This window comes from Euprymna scolopes, chromosome 46 (assembly GCF_053919585.1).
Source record: "Euprymna scolopes isolate OS-2025 chromosome 46, ASM5391958v1, whole genome shotgun sequence".
Classification (NCBI taxonomy): domain Eukaryota; kingdom Metazoa; phylum Mollusca; class Cephalopoda; order Sepiida; family Sepiolidae; genus Euprymna; species Euprymna scolopes.
The window spans coordinates 122,055,375-122,075,882 of record NC_136527.1 but is presented as its reverse complement, the minus strand read 5'-3'; the positions used below and the strand labels follow the sequence as shown (position 1 = coordinate 122,075,882).

At 42.1% G+C, this 20,508-nt stretch overlaps 1 long non-coding RNA gene across 2 annotated transcripts; it reads left to right on the top strand.

Moving 5' to 3' along the window:
• The first annotated feature begins 14,569 nt into the window (after positions 1–14,569).
• On the top strand, positions 14,570–20,211 carry LOC145270823 (uncharacterized). 2 transcript variants are annotated; one of them, XR_013865585.1, is made up of 2 exons: positions 14,570–14,818; positions 19,948–20,211. It is a non-coding gene; the product is annotated as an uncharacterized LOC145270823 (long non-coding RNA). The 2 variants fall into 2 exon arrangements; XR_013865586.1 differs by lacking the exon at positions 14,570–14,818 and adding an exon at positions 14,825–15,036.
• The last annotated feature ends 297 nt before the right edge of the window (positions 20,212–20,508 follow it).

Genomic DNA, 20,508 nt, shown 5'->3' with positions numbered 1-20,508 from the left:
GAAAAACTGACGGAAAAGAAAAAAGAAAAGAAGGAATCCAACAAAGCTTCTCGAATGGAATCTCCCCCTCGGAAATCCCTAGCAGAAGAGGCAATGGTGGAAGACCAGTCAACCGAGCCTCCAACACCATTTTCCCCAGAGGAAGCTCGGCCCACCCCTCCCCTGTGTAACACCCCGGAGCAAGATACAGCGGCTCCAGTTTCGAAAGTGGTAGACCAAGACAAGGAGACGACGGCCCCCAGGAAGGAGAAGACCAGAAAGTGTCCATTCTGGCCGGGGGTCCGTCTTTGTGAAGTGGAGGAAGCCGTCAGTGATGTCAGCGGGACGCAGAAGAAGTATCTGCGAGTCCTGGAAACCCTGAAGACGGTGGAGGGGAAAAGCGTCACAGACCCCCGAAACTTTCCAGATGCTCCACATCTGATCACCTTTGTAAGACCAAACAGGGGAGGGCGAGCGAAGGCCCTCTGGAGGATGTTAGAGGAAGGGAAAACCGCGTTTCCGGGCATCAAACTAGTTGACGGGGAGCACCCATCCTTGGAACAAATAGAGAAGCAATGTGAAGGGAGGGTCCCGTTATACGTTCACCCCTCCTTTTATAGGGCACTAAAGTTGACGTTCCCGCTGGACGTGGGGGGTCTGACCAGAGACGGGCGGCTTACGCCTGACCTGCTCACGGGCAGTCTCGGACAGACCTTCGGCGTCCTCTCCCCCGAGGATTTCAGACCCTTGATAGAAGAATATTACTAGTTAGGGAAACATGGCGTCAAGCTTAAACCTAGCTAGTTTGAATGCGAGGGGCATGAGGTCTCGAAGCAAGGCTTCTCGCGTGCTGAGGGACCTCATGGCCCTTGAGGTAGACATAGCTGCAATTCAGGAGACCCACTTTGTTGGGGCTGGGGACTGCGATGTGCTGGTGAACGATTTTGACGTTTACTCAGCATATGGCAGTATCCAGAGCCGGGGGGTTTCTGTGCTAGTAAGTCGCACCCTATCTGCGACGGTTACACTTGTTCATGCGGACGCTCATGGGAGGCTGGTCGTGGTCGATGTTGCCGTTAGCAGCGGCGCGTTCCGGATCATGGCAGTTTATGCGCCTAACATCCTAAGTGAGAGGGTTTCCTTTTTTCGGCGGGTGGAGGGGCTTCTCTCTTCGGGTCCGGAGCGGGTAGTATTAATGGGGGACTGGAATGCCATCCTGGACCCCAATTTAGATAAGGTCGGGGGGTCTAGCGGGCAGGGCAGGTGTGATAGCAGCCTGTCTGACCTGATGGCCTCGTGCGATCTGGTCGACAGGTTCCGTCTGGATCACCCCGGGAGGGAGATGTGGACGTGGCATACTAGTGTGGCCGCCCGTCCAAGTACATACTTGGACAGGATGTTAATTAGAAGGGGCGACGTAGATTTTCTATCTTGTCCCACGTTCCACTGGTTAGGTCATTCGGACCACAAACTCGTGTTGGCCCGTTTGAAGTTAGGTAATAGGCCTAGGATGGCTGGCTACTGGAAGATGAACGCCTCCTTGTTGGAGTCGGTCGACTTCCGGGAGCAGCTGTCGACACTAATTCAGAGGGAGTTAGTGGGGGCGGTTACCGGGAGTAGATGGTGGGTTAATCTTAAGGTCACCATTAGGCATTTTTGTGTCCAATATAGCCAAAGCCTCGCTTTAACTAGGGCTCGGACCAAAAAGCACCTAGAGGATAGATTGACCCGGGCGGTGGCAGGGGGGGATTCCCTAGATCTAGCACTAATTAAGGGGGACCTCAGTCGCTTGGCTAGCAAGCGATATGAAGGTCAAGTAGTTAGGGCTAGGTTAAAGGGAGTCTCCAACGAAGCCGTGAACGTTGACGCTGTTGAGCGTGGGGCCGCTTTAAGACGCGGCTCGGATGGGTACATTCGGGAGGTGAAAAACCTGGAAGGACGTTCTCTCGTGTCGACGCGGGAGATCTGCAATGGGTTTCGGCAACATTTGGAGGAGCGCTTCACCAAACTACCCAGACTCCGCGGCCAGGAGTTTGGCAGCTATTTAGCTGGCTCGCCCCGCCTTACTGCGGCCCGAGCGGCTAGTTGCGAGGGGGTGGTTACGGAGCGTGAGGTCATTACTGCGTTGAAGCAGGTTGGCCACAACAAATCTCCGGGGCTCGATGGTTTGCCCTACGAACTGTACTTGAGGCTGTCGCCCATGTTTGTGCCCCTTTTGACGGGCGTGTTTAACCACTGGTTTGCCCAGGATTCAATCCCGAGGCAGGTAACCAAAGGAGTGGTCACGCTTCTGAAGAAGGGAAACCAACATGGAGGGGGGAACCTAGATGATTATAGGCCCATAACTCTGCTTAACGCAGATTTTAAGATTTTGGCCCGTATTCTTGCGAACCGACTGCAGGTCGTTATCGACGAGTTGGTCGAACCGGATCAGAACTACGCTGTGAAGGGTCGAACAATTCAAAACAATCTGCACTTGGTTCGCACGATAATAGAGGGGTTAGAAGACGACACGGAAGCCGCGCTGATCAATTTAGATCAGTCCAAGGCGTTCGATAGGGTGGACCATGGGTTCCTGAGGGCTGTTGTGGAGGCCGCCGGCTTTGGTCCGGACTTCCGCAAGTGGATCTCCGCCCTGTATCGTGACCCCGCGGTGGTGGTGCAAGTCAATGGTAGGTTGTCGGAGTCCTTTGGGGTCTCCCGGTCGGTGCGGCAGGGCTGTCCGCTGTCGCCTCTGCTCTATGTCCTGGCGTTGGAGCCCTTCCTTCGCAAATTAAGGGACGAGGCGGCGAGACCAGTCCTACGCGGCATTGCTCTACCTGGCGGCCGAGTTGCCAGGGTGTCCGCGTACGCTGATGACGTCACCGTTTTCGCAGCCAGTCGTAACGACATCGAAGCGGTGATAGAGGCGATCGCTGAGTACGAAGTTGTCACAGGGGCCGTGATCAATCGCAGCAAGTCCGTCGGCCTGCGGTTGAGCGCCTGGACCGGGGTAAACTCGCTTCCAGGTGCGTTCGGCTGGACTGATGGCCCGGTTAAGATCCTCGGTGTGTGGTTCGGGCCGGATCTCCAGCTGGACAAGAATTGGTCGGAGGTACAGACTAAGGTCGAATCGTCTGTCGGGACTTGGATTCGGAGGAGATTGTCCTTGAAGGGTCGTGCGGAGGCATGCGCCACTTACGTGTTTCCGTTGATCCTTTACCGTTTATCTGTTCTTCCCCTGCCTGCGGACCGCTGTAAGGCTTTGGAGCGACTCCTTTTCAAACTGCTTTGGAAGGGAGGAAAGCCGTATGTCCGTAGACAGGTCTGTACGCAGAAGCTTAGCGAGGGAGGCTTGGGGATGCCTGATCTGCGCAGCCATCAACACGCAGAAAGACTGGCGTTCCTGAGTCGGACACTGATAGAGGAGGCACCCTGGGTACCGGCCGTGGAGCACGCTTTCCCACGGCTGTTAACCGACCCCGCCGCCGAAGGTCGCCGTCGACCAGCGGGGGAAGGGCGCTTCCTGACCGAATGCCGAGCCGCCCTTAGGGCATTGCCGGGGTCCAGTGACCTTGCACGGCCTAGGTGGAGGCTATATGAGGAGTTAGTGGAGGGCACCGCGAAAGATCCACTGGTGGAGCGGCTACATCTGTCGAGGGGGGAAGTTCTCTCGCTTTGGAGTTGGGCGCCTGCCAGTAGCTACATAAGTAATGCTGAATTCTCAATAACGTGGAGGCTAGTCCGGGATGCGTTGCCTCTCTTCGACCGACTTGCCAGGGTCTTCAGGGATCCCGATTATTATTATCCCCCGTGCCCACGCTGCAACGATGAGAACGAGGACGAAACGCGTGAACACGCGTTCTTTCTTTGCAGCGGGGTACGGAGTCTCTGGAGGTATGTCGAAGGGGTAACGGCTCGCATCGACCCCGAGCGGTCGGTGCCACTTGATTTAGCGTACGTGGTTGACAATGTGGACCCGCCGTTTATCAGGGAGAAACGGGCGGTGTTTCTGGTGATACTGGCTGTAGCTAGGTTAGTGACGTGGGTTTCACGTCTAGACATCGTCTATGAGGGGCGGTCTGTTTCCGATCGGGATCTGGTTGTTCGTTTTAAGCATCAACTTAAAACGAAAATCAGATGTGATTGGGAAAGGTTGCCCCGCATCGACTTTGATAGAAGATGGGTGCACAACACTAGTTTGTGCATCCGACGAGGAGCTAGGTATGAGCTTGTGTTTCCACCCTAGTAGTATTCTTCTGGAGGTGCTGAAGTTTCGATTGTCGTACACTCGGAACCCAGCCCCTTCATATGTTAATACGGGGTTTACCCCGTAATCATGGGTAGGAGTAGGTTTGCTAGTTAGGCAGAGTAACCACCTAGAGTGGAAAGCTTATACTTTATTTAGGGCCTAGACTAGGGTGAATGTGAGTTTGATCCTGTCCCCTATAGATCTTTGTTTTTTGATAGATTGGCACTAGGAGAGCTTCCAATGATGCCCAAAGTCCACCAGTTTTATTTTATCCTCGGCCCGATTGTATCCTTTACGTATTTTTATCTTGGAAGACGCCATCCATCCCTGTTATCCCCGACCCTAAGTTATTTTTCTTACAAGTCCCTATTTCCTCCACTCCCCCCTAGGGAACGACCTGCTTGCTTTCACCCTTTTTCCCCCCGGGGGAAGTGGACTGGAAGACAGTGGGCGTTTCATACGACAGACCAGCCGTTAGGTAGGGAGGGTCCCCTTACTAACCCGCCCCCATAGGCATTTTATTAAGTTGTTTTTCTTTTTCTTTCTTTTTGGGTGTATCTTAGTTTGCCCCCCTCCCCATCATCTCACCCCCATTTGTTTTATAAAAAAAAAAAAAAAAAAAAAAAAAAAAAAAATAATAATACTTTAAGTTTGTAAATATCATTTTGTTTTGTTTTTTGTACATATTTCTTTCTTTACAGTACGAGAGTCGCCCGCCATCCCGATAAGCTGGGGAGCTGTCTTTTTAAGTAGGTCCTGGTAAGAATGTAGGCGGTTGTGGTATGATAGAATCTAGTATAGGTGTTTCTAAATAAAATACTTGCTTTCTAACGCAAGTTTAGCTAGCAAATTTAGCAAAGTCCCGTTTTCTTCCCCACTTCCCCCTTACTGGCCCTGGTGCCTAAGTTGTTACGGACCCCAAATAAGGCCTTGGCAGTAGATAATGCCAAGGTCGGGGCCGTAACGACTAAATAAATTCTCGGCCCTCGTGACAAGATCAAAGTGTAGTATCTGTTCTCTAAGTTACGAAACTGTCCGCCACCGGGCTTTCTGGATAGGTTAAGGTGTTTTCATACTAACCTTCGTTAGCAAGGACCGACTCCACATTTGTGGGAGCTTGGACCCGGAAACCGATCCCCTTTTTTGGGAGACTGGAATCTCGGGACCAACACCACTAGCTGGTAGTTGAGACCTGCTTTTGTTGGTTTTTTGCATGCGTTTTTTCTTCGTTCCGGTCTCTTCCCTCTAGAGACAGGGGATGGTCTAATTTCTCCACACTTAATTGCCTGAGCAGCACTGACCTGCCAGGCCCAAACTTTGTCTATCTTCGCTGCTCTCCCAGTGGATCGAGCAGACAGGGCTCTCTTTCTCGCTTCCGTTGGGGTAAGTTAGTGGGTAGTTGGGAGCTTGGACCCGGAAACCGATCCCCTTTTTTGGGAGACTGGAATCTCGGGACCAACACCACTAGCTGGTAATTGAGACCTGCTTTTGTTGGTTTTTTGCATGCGTTTTTTCTTCGTTCCGGTCTCTTCCCTCTAGAGACAGGGGATGGTCTAATTTCTCCACACTTAATTGCATGAGCAGCACTGACCTGCCAGGCCCAAACTTTGTCTATCTTCGCTGCTCTCCCAGTGGATCGAGCAGACAGGGCTCTCTTTCTCGCTTCCGTTGGGGTAAGTTAGTGGGTAGGGTGACGTGGGGTAGGGCGGGTGCTTTGTTTCTGCTCCCCTCTGTGGGCAGGGATGCCTATCCCCTCTCTCTCTTAATTGCGACGCGGCACTCTGGCCCGCTAGCACCCACTGCGTCTTTCTTCTCTGCTCTCCCCCCTCGCGGAGGGATCTGAGCTGCTAACCCGACATCCCCGTGAGGGGAAGTCAAAAACTCTAATTTCTTCAAAGTCCGCTCCTCCCCCTCCATTCCCCTGGGTTTTCTTTTCCCCCACTACACTTTGGTCTGCGTCAGCGGCCAGTGCAACCGCCACGATGCCAGGCAGGAGGGGTACGTTACGTTTTTTAATAGTATTTTGTCTAGTTTATTATTTATAACACCTTTTCCCGAACTTGCCGTGTTAAAGAGAGAGTCGGTCGCCATTTAGAATTTTCCAATACATCGGTAAACACTGTATGCTTTTCGAGCTGAATAAACATGTTAAATTGAATAAAAACACGAAAATTATATCCAGTTTGGTAGAAAAGTAATTTATCTTGCCTTTGATAACATTTATGTGTTATATATTTGTTTATTGACAACTTTTTCGAATCTATGTGTAATACAAACCCTATAATTATTTCATGTCATTAAACGAAAAAAAAAAAAAAGAACAGATACTACACGTTTCCTTTTTTTACATATATCATTGTCAAATAAAATGTATATTTATTTATAATTTGTTGTATTTTTAATCGTTTGCTGCAAACTTTAAATCGAGTATTAATCTTCTGTTTGAGAATATGTGTTAAATTATCGATGGTTTTATATTGTATTTTTTTATTTATTTATAATTTTATTTCAGCATTTATTTAATATAGAATAACCACGTCGCTTATTTAATCATAAATAAAAAAAAAACAAAAAAATTATTCTATAAAAAGCATTTTCATTCCAAAATACTTAAATCGCCATTAAATAACCTGGAAAAGGGTTGATATGGCGTATAAGCAAAAGGCAGACTAAGAAATCAAGGGCAGATAATCGGAAATCTTCATTGTCTCCCTTGAAGAACTTGTCTCCACGGAATTTCACGAGTGTTGTGGTCGGCGTTACGGAAATTACCGACCGTTTACTGATTTTATTTGTTTAGTTTTTTTCACCTTTGTTTGGTTGAGAGATGTTTGAGTACTCGTGCAGTTTATTGACCACCGGTGTGAAATATTAACGTCGTATTTATGTGTGCTTTCCACCTAACAGTCGAATGACGTTAAAATTGATTTACACACTCACTTGTAAAGTCGCCAATAGTAAGATGTCCAAAAATTACGAAAAACGTTTACTCATTTTATTTGTTTAAATAATATTATATGTAGACTTTCACCTAACAAATTAAAAAAATTAGAAGACGTTAATTTAGATTTAAATTAAAAATATTTGTCTGTCTGTCTGTCTGTCTATCTATCTATCTAGCTGTACTGTATCTCTCCAACTACATCCTCTGTCTGTCTGTCTCTTTAACTTCGCATCGGCTCTCTGCTTGGATCCTTATTTCAGCCCACCAAACTGGATATAATTTCCGTGTTTTTATTAAATTAAACATGTTTATTCAGCTCTAAAAAACAGTGTTTACCGATATATTGGAAAATTCAAAATGGCGCCCGACTCTCTCTTTAACACGGTAAGTTCGGAAAAAGATGTAATAAATAATAAACTAGACAAAATACTTTGAGAAATTCGCTCAATATATGTTAACGTGACATAACTTGACATATATTGGGTGGTTTTTTAATAGTATTTTGTCTAGTTTATTATTTATAACACCTTTTCCCGAACTTACCGTGTTAAAGAGACAGTCGGTCGCCATTTAGAATTTTCCAATACATCGGTAAACACTGTATTCTTTTCGAGCTGAATAAACATGTTAAACTGAATAAAAACACGAAAATTATATCCAGTTTGGTAGAAAAGTAATTTATCTTGCCTTTGATAACATTTATTTGTTATATATTTGTTTATTGACAGCTTTTTCGAATCTACGTGTACAGTAATACAAACCCTATAATTATTTCATGTCATTAAACGAAAAAAAAAAAAGAACAGATACTACACGTTTCCTTTTTTTACATATATCATTGTCAAATAAAATGTATATTTATTTATAATTTGTTGTATTTTTAATCGTTTGCTGCAAACTTTAAATCGAGTATTAATCTTCTGTTTGAGAATGTGTTAAATTATCGATGGTTTTATATTGTATTTTTTTATTTATTTATAATTTTATTTCAGCATTTATTTAATATAGAATAACCACGTCGCTTATTTAATAATAAATAAAAAAATAAATAAATAAATAAATCCCAAAAAATTATTCTATAAAAAGCATTTTCATTCCAAAATACTGAAATCGCCATTAAATAACCTGGAAAAGGGTTGATATGGCGTATAAGCAAAAGCCAGACTAAGAAATCAAGGGCAGATAATCGGAAATCTTGATTGTCTCCCTTGAAGAACTTGTCTCACGGAAGTTCACGAGTGTTGTGGTCGGCGTTACGGAAATTACCGACCGTTTACTGATTTTATTTGTTTAGTTTTTTTCACCTTTGTTTGGTTGAGAGATGTTTGAGTACTCGTGCAGTTTATTGACCACCGGTGTGAAATATTAACGTCGTATTTATGTGTGCTTTCCACCTAACAGTCGAATGACGTTAAAATTGATTTACACACTCACTTGTAAAGTCGCCAATAGTAAGATGTCCAAAAATTACGAAAAACGTTTACTCATTTTATTTGTTTAAATAATATTATATGTAGACTTTCACCTAACAAATTAAAAAATTAGAAGACGTTAATTTAGATTTAAATTAAAAATATTTGTCTGTCTGTCTATCTATCTATCTAGCTGTACTGTATCTGTATCTCTCCAACTACATCCTCTGTCTGTCTGTCTCTTTAACCTCGCATCGGTCGCTATTTTGAATTGACATTGAAAAAGAAAAAAAAAAGAATCATAGCTACTGAGTTGTAGTCGACAATCGTAACATCCCAAAATTACGAAAATGCAATCATTAAAGAATTTCCTAATTTTCTGTTTATTACAACAACATTGCAAGAGTAAGATTAGTAAATGTGGATGTGTATTTTCCCCCCTAAAGTCCAACCCTATCCTCACCGTGGTAGGGGGGTGTAACGTTGTAGTTGAACAACAACTACACGGCTAAATGGGCTCTGGCAAAACAAAATCCAGGAAATGACGTCCGTCATCTGGTCGTCTTTTTATACGCTTGCATGTGGCGAGCAAAGAAGACGTGTTAAGGAAGGAGCAGGCTGAAAGGAGAACATTCCCCGAACAAAAAAAGAAAAATGGGCCTTACCCTATCCCTTTCCCTTATCCTAACCCTAACCCCTCCCGTTTGCTTCCAAGGCCCCATTTGAGCGTGTTCTCCTCCGCAGGCCTGCTTCTCCAAGTTTCCCCGACTTTGCAGGTAACTGGTTTGGAGGCTTTCTAAAGCTCTTTTATCAGTGTCGGGGTGTTGAGTCCACACTTCCAGCTCAACAAATACCTGCAGTGCAAGGTGCGCTTCTCCGAATTTCCCCGAAGAGGGAGTGACACGTGCTCGTGTTTCTACTGTGTAATGCATGCGTGCCTCCACTTGACTACGGATGACTAGAGTAATACTAAAATAGTTTGTGTGTGCTCACAAGCTGCTTGAAGGGCGCTGGTAATATTATTCCTACTATCTATCAACTATGAGCTGGGGCGGTAATGCAATGATGGACCTTCGATTAATAATATCCGATACGATAGTAGGAATGGCAGTTTTGTGAGCTTCCATAGGCTCTTCCACATTCACGCACAATCTTGTGGTATCTCTCTAGGAATCCTGTTGAGTAGAGAGAACAAGAAGTCCCTTCCCTCGTTTTGGAAGGTTGTTCACAGCAACGTTTGTTTTATATGGTGCCCTCTTTAGGGAGTTCAACACCTTGTTGTACGGAACCCGATCAAAATCCAGTTAATGAATGACGGCATGAGTTTGTTGCGTCCGTCATCTGGTCGTCTTTTTATACGCTTGCATGTGGCGAGCAGAAAAGACGTGCTCGAGCAGGCTGGAAGGAGAACACTCCCCCGAAAGAGAAAAATGGGCCTCCCTCTCTCCCGTGTGCTTCCATCAAGGCCCAAATTGTGTGTGTTCTCCTTCGCAGGCCTGGTCCTCCAACTTTCCTCGACTTTGCAGGTAACTAATCTGGAGCTTTTCTAAAGCTCTTTTCTCAGTGTCGAGGTGTTGAGTCAACTCCCAGCTCAACAAATACCTGCAGCGCAAGGTGCGCTTTTCCGAATTCCCCCGAAGAGGGAGCGACACGTGCTCGTGTTTCTACTATGTAATTCACGCGTGCCTCCACTCGACTACGGACGACTAGAGTAATACTGCTATTAGTTTGCGTGTGCTCACAAGCTGCTTGAAGGGCGCTGGTAATATTATTCCTACTATCTATCAACTACGAGCTGGGGCGGTAATGCAATGATGGACCTCCGATTAATAATATCCGATACGATAGTAGGAATGGCAGTTTTGTGAGCTTTCATAGGCTCTTCCACATTCACGCACAATCTAGTGGTATCTCTCTAGGAATCCTGTTGGGTAGAGAGAACAAAAAGTCCCTTCCCTCGTTTTGGAAGGTTGTTCACAGCAACGCTTGTTTTATATGGTGACCTCTTTAGGTAGTTCAACACCTTGCTCTCCTTGACTCTTCTCATTGTCGAGGTTCTGAGTCCGGTTCCAGGTGTACAAATAGGTGCAAGTCTGGATAGGGAATCTCCCCAAGTGGGTGAGCCAACGCTCTTTCTTATCAGGCGACACGTGCTCGTGTTACTACATAATGCATGCATGGCTCCATTCGACCAGGAACGACTAGAGTAATACTACCATTAGTTTGTGTGTTCTCACAAGCTGCCTGAAGGGCGCTGGTAATATTATTCCTACTATCTATCAACTACGAGCTGGGGCGGTAATGCAATGATGGACCTCCGATTAATAATATCCGATACGATAGTAGGAATGGCAGTTTTGTGAGTTTTCATAGGCTCTTCCACATTCACGCACAATCTTGTGGTATCTCTCTAGGAATCGTGTTGAGTAGAGAAAACACTTCCGTTTTCTGCTCCGCCTTTTATTCCGAGTAGAAACCGCCTTTTTCGGAGGATGTTCGTAGCAATGCATGTTTTATGTAGCGCTCCACTTTGGGGAGATCATCACCTACCTGCCCAAACTGTCCTTTCCTGTACGGTACCTGGTAACTAGTGGATTCCACCCTTTCCCTCCTTTTTCAGTTTGATGGCGACCACGACCAGCCAGAGGTGAGTAAAGCATCAAGCGTTTCTTCTTTTCGGTTTCAGTTTTTGTAATTGACAAGTTTAATTTTCCTCTTTTGTATTACTGCAGCTTCTAGTTAGAATCAGCATAAGTCCTCAGTTAAGTATTTCTTTCGTTGTGTTGCTAGTGATTAAAACGAATGCCTTTCTGCTTATATTTCCTTTAACCAACTTTAGCAAGTCTAACCAAAAATATTCACCCATGCTTGATCATAACCAGAATTATTTTTCTGTTACAGGTATTTTATTTTATTACTACATAATGCATGCATGGCTCCATTCGACCAGGAACGACTAGAGTAATACTACCATTAGTTTGCGTGTGCTCACAAGCTGCTTGAAGGGCGCTGGTAATATTATTCCTACTATCTATCAACTACGAGCTGGGGCGGTAATGCAATGATGGACCTCCGAGTTACAATATCCGATACGATAGTAGGAATGGCAGTTTTGTGAGCTTTCATCGCCTCTTCCTCATTCACGCACAATCTCGTGGTATCTCTCTAGGAATCGTGTTGAGCAGAGAGAACACTTCCGTTTTCTGCTCCGCCTTTTATTCCGAGTAGAAACCGCCTTTTTCGGAGGATGTTCGTAGCAATGCATGTTTTATGTAGCGCTCCACTTTGGGGAGATCATCACCTACCTGGCCAGACTGTCCTTTCCTGTACGAAACCTGGTAACGAGTGGATTCCACCCTTTTCCTCGTTTTTCAGTTTGATGGTGACCACGACTAGCCAGAGGTGAGTAAAGCATCAAGCGTTTCTTCTTTTCGATTTCAGTTTTTGTAATTGACAAGTTAAATTTTCCTCTTTTCCATTACTGCAGCTTCTAGTTAGAATCGGCACAAGTCCTCAGGTAAGTATTTCTTTCGTTGTGTTGCTAGTGATTAAAACGAATGCCTTTCTGCTTATATTTCCTTTAACCAACTTTTGCAAGTCTAACCAAAAATAATCACCCATGCTTGATCATAGCCAGAATTATTTTTCTCTTACAGGTATTTTATTTTATTACTACATAATGCATGCATGGCTCCATTCGACCAGGAACGACTAGAGTAATACTACAATTAGTGTGCGTGTGCTCACAAGCTGCTTGAAGGGCGCTGGTAATATTATTCCTACTATCTATCAACTACGAGCTGGGGCGGTAATGCAATGATGGACCTCCGATTAGTAATATCCGATACGATAGTAGGAATGGCAGTTTTGTGAGCTTTCATAGGCTCTTCCACATTCACGCACAATCTTGTGGTATCTCTCTAGGAATCCTGTTGGGTAGAGAGAACAAAAAGTCCCTTCCCTCGTTTTGGAAGGTTGTTCGCAGCAACGCTTGTTTTATATGGTGCCCTCTTTAGGGAGTTCAACACCTTGTTGTACGGAACCCGATCAAAATCCAGTTAATGACGGCATGAGTTTGTTGCGTCCGTCATCTGGTCATCTTTTTATACGCTTGCATGTGGCGAGCAGAAAAGACGTGCTCGAGCAGGCTGGAAGGAGAACACTCCCCCGAATGAGAAAAATGGGCCTCCCTCTCTCCCGTGTGCTTCCATCAAGGCCCAAATTGTGTGTGTTCTCCTTCGCAGGCCTGGTCCTCCAACTTTCCTCGACTTTGCAGGTAACTAATCTGGAGCTTTTCTAAAGCTCTTTTCTCAGTGTCGAGGTGTTGAGTCAACTCCCAGCTCAACAAATACCTGCAGCGCAAGGTGCGCTTTTCCGAATTCCCCCGAAGAGGGAGCGACACGTGCTCGTGTTTCTACTATGTAATTCACGCGTGCCTCCACTCGACTACGGACGACTAGAGTAATACTGCTATTAGTTTGCGTGTGCTCACAAGCTGCTTGAAGGGCGCTGGTAATATTATTCCTACTATCTATCAACTACGAGCTGGGGCGGTAATGCAATGATGGACCTCCGATTAATAATATCCGATACGATAGTAGGAATGGCAGTTTTGTGAGCTTACATAGGCTCTTCCACATTCACGCACAATCTAGTGGTATCTCTCTAGGAATCCTGTTGGGTAGAGAGAACAAAAAGTCCCTTCCCTCGTTTTGGAAGGTTGTTCACAGCAACGCTTGTTTTATATGGTGACCTCTTTAGGTAGTTCAACACCTTGCTCTCCTTGACTCTTCTCATTGTCGAGGTTCTGAGTCCGGTTCCAGGTGTACAAATAGGTGCAAGTCTGGATAGGGAATCTCCCCAAGTGGGTGAGCCTACGCTCTTTCTTATCAGGCGACACGTGCTCGTGTTACTACATAATGCATGCATGGCTCCATTCGACCAGGAACGATTAGAGTAATACTACCATTAGTTTGTGTGTTCTCACAAGCTGCCTGAAGGGCGCTGGTAATATTATTCCTACTATCTATCAACTACGAGCTGGGGCGGTAATGCAATGATGGACCTCCGATTAATAATATCCGATATGATAGTAGGAATGGCAGTTTTGTGAGTTTTCATAGGCTCTTCCACATTCACGCACAATCTCGTGGTATCTCTCTAGGAATCGTGTTGAGTAGAGAGAACACTTCCGTTTTCTGCTCCGCCTTTTATTCCGAGTAGAAACCGCCTTTTTCGGAGGATGTTCGTAGCAATGCATGTTTTATGTAGCGCTCCACTTTGGGGAGATCATCACCTACCTGGCCAGACTGTCCTTTCCTGTACGGTACCTGGTAACTAGTGGATTCCACCCTTTCCCTCCTTTTTCAGTTTGATGGGGACCACGACCAGCCAGAGGTGAGTAAAGCATCAAGCGTTTCTTCTTTTCGATTTCAGTTTTTGTAATTGACAAATTTAATTTTCCTCTTTTCCATTACTGCAGCTTCTAGTTAGAATCAGCACAATCCTCAGGTAAGTATTTCATTTCATTGTGTTGCTAGTGATTAAAACGAATTCCTTTCTGCTTGTATTTCCTTTAACCAACTTTAGCAAGTCTAACCAAAAATATTCACCCATGCATGATCATAACCAAAATTATTTTTCTGTTACAGGTATTTTATTTTAATAAAAATTAACAAAATAATTAACATACACTCAGTAAAATGCAATGTACTAAAGTAACATAAATAAAACAAAAACAAAATGTAAAAATAATAATGCAAAATACAACTAGTTATTACAGGTTTCAACAGCAACAGCCATGACCCTGTCATCCCAATATTGGATGCAGTTCCAGAAAGTCATAAAGTAAGTATTGATATCTTCTTCTAATTATAATTTTTTAAAAAAAGAAAATTTCACAAAAAGTAAAATACTGTGATCTAAAGGAAAATAAACCGAAAAAAAAATGTAAAAATAATAATGCAAAATACAGCTAGTTATTACAGGTTTCAACAGCAACAGCCATGACCCTGTCATCCCAATATTGGATGCAGTTCCAGAAAGTCATAAAGTAAGTATTGATATCTTCTTCTAATTATAATTTAAAAAAAAAAAAGAAAATTTCACAAAAAATAAAATACTGTGATCTAAAGGAAAATAAACCGAAAAAAAAATGTAAAAATAATAATACAACTAGTTATTACAGGTTTCAACAGCAACAGCCATGACCCTGTCATCCCAATATTGGATGCAGTTCCAGAAAGTCATAAAGTAAGTATTGCTATTTCCTAATTATAATTTCCAAAAAAATAATTTCATAAAAATAAAATGCTATGAAATAAAGGAAAATAAATAAAACAAACAAACCAAAAAAAGAAAAAAACAATTAAAAAAAAAAGAAAAAGTTATTCAAGTTTTCAGCACCAGCAGCAGCAACACCCATGACCCCTCTCATCCCCATCTTGGAAGCAGTTCCAGAAATTCCTAAAGTAAGTAATAATATATTTTTTTTTTATAAGCAACTCCAACTTCCCATCGAATTCATAAAGGTTTCATTTATTGTATCAATGTGTCTTGGTGGTGCTGCAACCACTACACCTTGATTTATTTCTAATTTTCTAGTGATTGTTGAGACTTCAGGACTCTAAACCACCTTTTCAGCACTTGTTTTGTACCAGCTGCTGAATTTGCTTTGTTTTAGATGGGTTTCAGTTAATTTTTTAATTTACTTGATTTCTTTTTTGTCTAATGACTTTTGATGATTCCAGCTTCTAATTGGCCCTTTCTTTTCTTGTTCTCCAGTACCGTTGAACATTACTCGCTTTTTTCGCACCTGATAAATTTTGCTAATTTCTTTTTTCTCTTTTTGTTCCAGACTTTATCCTGTCTATTAACTTTTATTCTCTTTCTAGTTCTCTTGCAGCGTTGAACATTACTTGTTTTTTTTTACTTATTTTTACTAATGAGTGTTGAGACTTGAAGATTCTAAAAGAGCATTTCTTTACAGCACCTGATGAATTTTTTCTTATAATGTCCTATTTACTTGATTTCTTTTTTGTCTAATGACTTTTGATTAGGGGTAGGCTATAGAAACAAAATTTTTCAAATAAATGCCAAAACTGGCTTATTACCTTCATTTATATGTAAATAGATGGGAACAAGTGATTTTGTTCAAAACGGGTCAAAATTGGAGGGTCGCTGGCCCCAAACGTGATTTGCCCGCGTCAACGCGTGAAAATGGCCCAAATTTCGGCCCCGAACACACTTGATCACTTATTGAAAGCCACAGGGTGCATTTTTTCGCTATAAATGCATTTGTATCATTAAATCTAACATTCCCATTGGCTATCCCACAAGTAGGGTTTTTTTTAGGGTATCTCAGAGTCCAAAATGGGTCAAATTAGCCAAAAATGGTCGGAAATCACAGATTTTCCAAAATGCACCTCCCATGGGCTCAAAGACACCTCTACATGGCAGAAACTGTTGGGAAATGCTTGAAGCAGGCACTCTCCTAACTTTTGCACTGTTAATGAGGGGTATAAGGACCTTTAAAAGGGGCTAAATATGGCCGATTTAGCCAATGAGTCAAAAAGTCCCTAAGAATCAACATAGGTTGTCAAAAAGGGGCTTAATTTGAGTTATAGATGGAAAATTACCAAATAAGGAAATGTTTTCTTTCTGTATCAATGGAATGGCATCTTTAAATAGACACGATAACATTGCATTGCATTAATTGTGAATTTGATTGAACTAAGATTATAATTACGACGATTGGACTTATCTTCTGCTTGATTCTCTTCCAACTGAGGCTGAATGTGTTCAAGCTGTGCAGCAACATCATGCTGCCAAATATGGTACCACGACACAGAAAAATCATATTGACCAGTTCTCCTTGCGATTACTACAATTGTGGCAGAAAGCCTTTGGAAGTGATGTTCGTTATGTTACAATACCTGGGATAAAACATAAACTTGATCGATGGCTAAAAATTTACGATCAAGATGTCTACAAAGCAAAGGGTTCCAGACGTGTGAATATAATTAAATGGAAACGAGAGCACCATGTCCTTCTCAATATACTTTCAAAAGATGTGAATCCTGATGAATTTGATGTACATGAACGAAGATTCTTTGCCGATCAAAAGTCTCTCTCTCTCGCAAATGGCTCATTGTGCCAGAGCATGATACCTCAAACAATTTGAACTACTCATTAAACAGATCGGGTACAATCCGTAGCACTGTCCCATGTACCGAGATCGCCAGCCAAACACATGTCACTTACAATCTGCGAACTGGTGCACGGAATTTCCAGGAGTCAATCAAAATTCCTGTGCTGCAGCCAACATTTAATGCATTATATTGATATTTTACTGTTGTATGATTTTAAAGTAATGTGAAGTGAAGCTGTGTCTTGAAATAACAAAATAATTCCTTTGCTAATTACTCATAGCTTTTATCAAGTTATTCAATATATTGGTTACAAATCTAGAAATAGCGAATCGAGGGCCATTTTCATCAATTTTGGGGTAACTATGAGAACACTATGAATTCAGACTCTTCTTGGACAGCATTTTATTGACATTCAATGTTCAATTTACAATTAATTACTTTCTGAGAAGTTGATGTAGTAAAGTTACGATGTTTCTAAAAAGTATCATTGATGAATGAACTAATGATTCATATGTTATGTACCGTAAAGCGTAATTTTGTCATTTTTGGATTGTTTTGACCCTTTTTACATCCCCCAAAGATCTCTAAATACAAATGGAAGTCTTCCAACTGTAAAAAGCCATACAGGAGTGTTTATAGGAGCCCGATGAGATATAATACCTGCATTTTGGGGATTATCCATGATTTTCATTCATTTTTGGGTAAATTTGACCCATTTTGAACCCTTAAGATACCTTGAAAAGCCCTATATAGGTGGGATAGCCAGTGAGAATGTTAGATTTAAATTTATAGAGCCATTTATGGTCAAAAATTGCACCCTGTGTGTCTTGGGAGGTGCATTTTGGAAAATCCGTGATTTCCGACCATTTTTGGCTACTTTTGGGGTAATTTTGACCCATTTTGGACTCTGAGATACCCTTAAAAAAACCGTACTTGTGAGATAGCCAATGGGAATGTTAGATTTAATGATACAAATGCATTTATAGTCAAAAAACGCATCCTGTGGCTTTCAATAAATGATTAAGTGTGTTCGGGGCCGAAATTTGGGCCATTTTCACGCGTTGACGCGGTCAAATCACGTTTGGGGCCAGCGACCCTCCAATTTTTTTGTTCCCATCTATTTACATATAATAAGCCAGTTTTGGCATTTATTTGAAAAATTTTGTTTCTATAGCCTACCCCTATTTTGATGATTCCAGCTTCTAATTGGCCCTTTCTTTTCTTGTTCTCCAGTACCGTTGAACATTACTCGCTTTTTTCGCACCTGATAAATTTCGCTAATTTCTTTTTTCTCTTTTTGTTCCAGACTTTATCCTGTCTATTAACTTTTATTCTCTTTCTAGTTCTCTTGCAGCGTTGAACATTACTTGTTTTTTTTACTTATTTTTACCATACGCACAGATTTGGTAAAGTTAGCCGAAAACAATTATATATAACATTTCTTCAGTTTGAACTCATTTTTGCCGAGAGAGATAGGTTTCCTTGTTCATGTGGATTTGTATGTAAATGCATGAACAATATGCTTTGTAATTATATACAAATATTTACATTACTATTTTTTTTATTTTTTTTTATTACATTTGCACCCCAAACAAGGCACTTTGCCACTATCAGGGGGAAACATCTACTAGGGTACTATGTAGGGATTTGGGCAGGGAGGTGTTGGTTCACGTTGCACTTGAACTTATGCATGTCAGTACAGTTGGGGAAGCAGTGACCTGGAATGGAATTCCAAATTCTAGCAGTTCTGGGGAAGAAACTACTGGAGTAGAAAGATCTTTTAAATGTAGGGATCTCTACAGTGTGGGGGTGGGATTTTGCAGCTTGTCGGGTCTGTCGAGGGTGTTTACGTTGTGGGGGCACAAGTGCTTGCAGTTCATCAGAGCATTCACCATTATAATACTTGTAGAACAGGCAGAGGGATGCAACGTTTCGACGATGGGACAGAGGCTGAAGCTTAGATGCCAGTTTAGGGCCTATCAGATTTGCGACTCTCTTTTGAACCCTGTCAAGGAGTGAGAGACTAGTAGCCGATGCACCAGCCCAAATATGACAGCAATACTCCATACATGGGCGAATAGTGGCCTTGTTGGAGAGGTACAGGATACTTTCGGGTGTTAGAAGTTTTCTAGCACGGTAGAGAGAGAGCCCACCTTCCTCGCAGCGGCCCTGGCAATGCTCTCGATGTAATTGTTCCAGCTATAATTATCATTTTCATTATGGATCAGTAATATAATTTTACTACTGTTAATATATTCTAATAAATTATAATATATTAAATAACTATAAAAACTAAAACTAATAATTAAAAACAAAAAAATCATGATTAGATACTAAAACATAACTTATAAATTAGCGCTAAATTAAATTATAACTGATCAAATAATAAACACTAAACCTCGACATAAATGTAAATATCAAAATGTTAAATTGTATAAATACTGAAAGATTAAACACTAATACTAAAATAATACTTTAAAACCAAAAATATACCAAAGAATAAGTGATAAGCTGTTCTAAAAATAAACTTATTACTAGTAAAAATATCTTGCTGATCCATATAAGAAAATTATAATAATAATGGCATATTAAAAATTAGCAATTATTAGAATAACGATTGCGCTCAAATTCGAGTTTGCCCTTTACACGCCTTTGCAGTAATATTTATGCCCCAAAACTGAAAAATGTGGCTGATTACTTGGACCTGAAAGTTCTAAACTAGCATAATTGTCTGGCATCTCAGTACTTTGTACAAAACTAGCATTTTAGCCGTGGGAGTTTGGGGGTTTTGTGTTGAGCCAAACAAGGAAAAACGCGTGGTAGCAGGGAGGAAGGCTAGAACCCGTTACGTGTTTGCGTGTATGACCACTGGCAGTGACGTAGGTTTTAATTAAAGCTAGAGAAAAGAAAGCACGGCATGACTTACAAATACATCGTGGATTAAAGCAACCCCCTAGCTATTTGTCGCGTGAAGTAATAATTACACTTATATATATTTTTCCTTTATTTTTAACTTTGACACATTAACCATTATTGATTAAGGGTCATATGAATTTATTACGTTAGATCCATGGCCAAGGAAACTATATCTAACATTTCAATGGTTTATACTATAAGTTGTACACTTTCACTTTTATAGATATATCCATTTCAAAATTACTCGAACTTGTAACGACATGATTCCATTTCCGTTGGATTAAAACTTGTCTCTTTTTTCTTTTTTTTTTTTAGCAACCAGCTGAAACTTCTCCCAGAAGAAGACCACTCCCATCCAAAATTTCTACAAGAACAGGATAGCCGCCACCACTTCAGGGTCCTGGATATGACCTTAAACTGTATCCGATGGTAAAGCTCCATAAGCGGGCTTGGGGAGTGTGGAGCCACCCTTTAATTACCATTGCTCCCAGGTCCACTCTGACCCGGAGTGGTAGTACCTGTTAGGGTCCCCACTGTGGGTTACATATTTTTCTTCTAATAAACCTTTTAAAACTATAAGTCTATTTTCTGTGTTATCTATTTGTTATACATCATGTTTATTGATATCTGGTAAACGATTTATAAGCCCCGAATTTAATTGTGATATTCGTTTTCAGCATACTCGAAAACATTAAAAAAATCGACATAGAATTACATATCAAATATAAAAAAAAAAAAAAGCTAACCCTGACCCCCAACCCTAATCCATCCTAGAGACAATTTGATCAAAGAGGAGCAGCATGAATATCAGCAATAATGTATGCAAAAAAAAAAAAAAATTACTTAATATTGGTTTGAACTATAAAGAACTCTGCA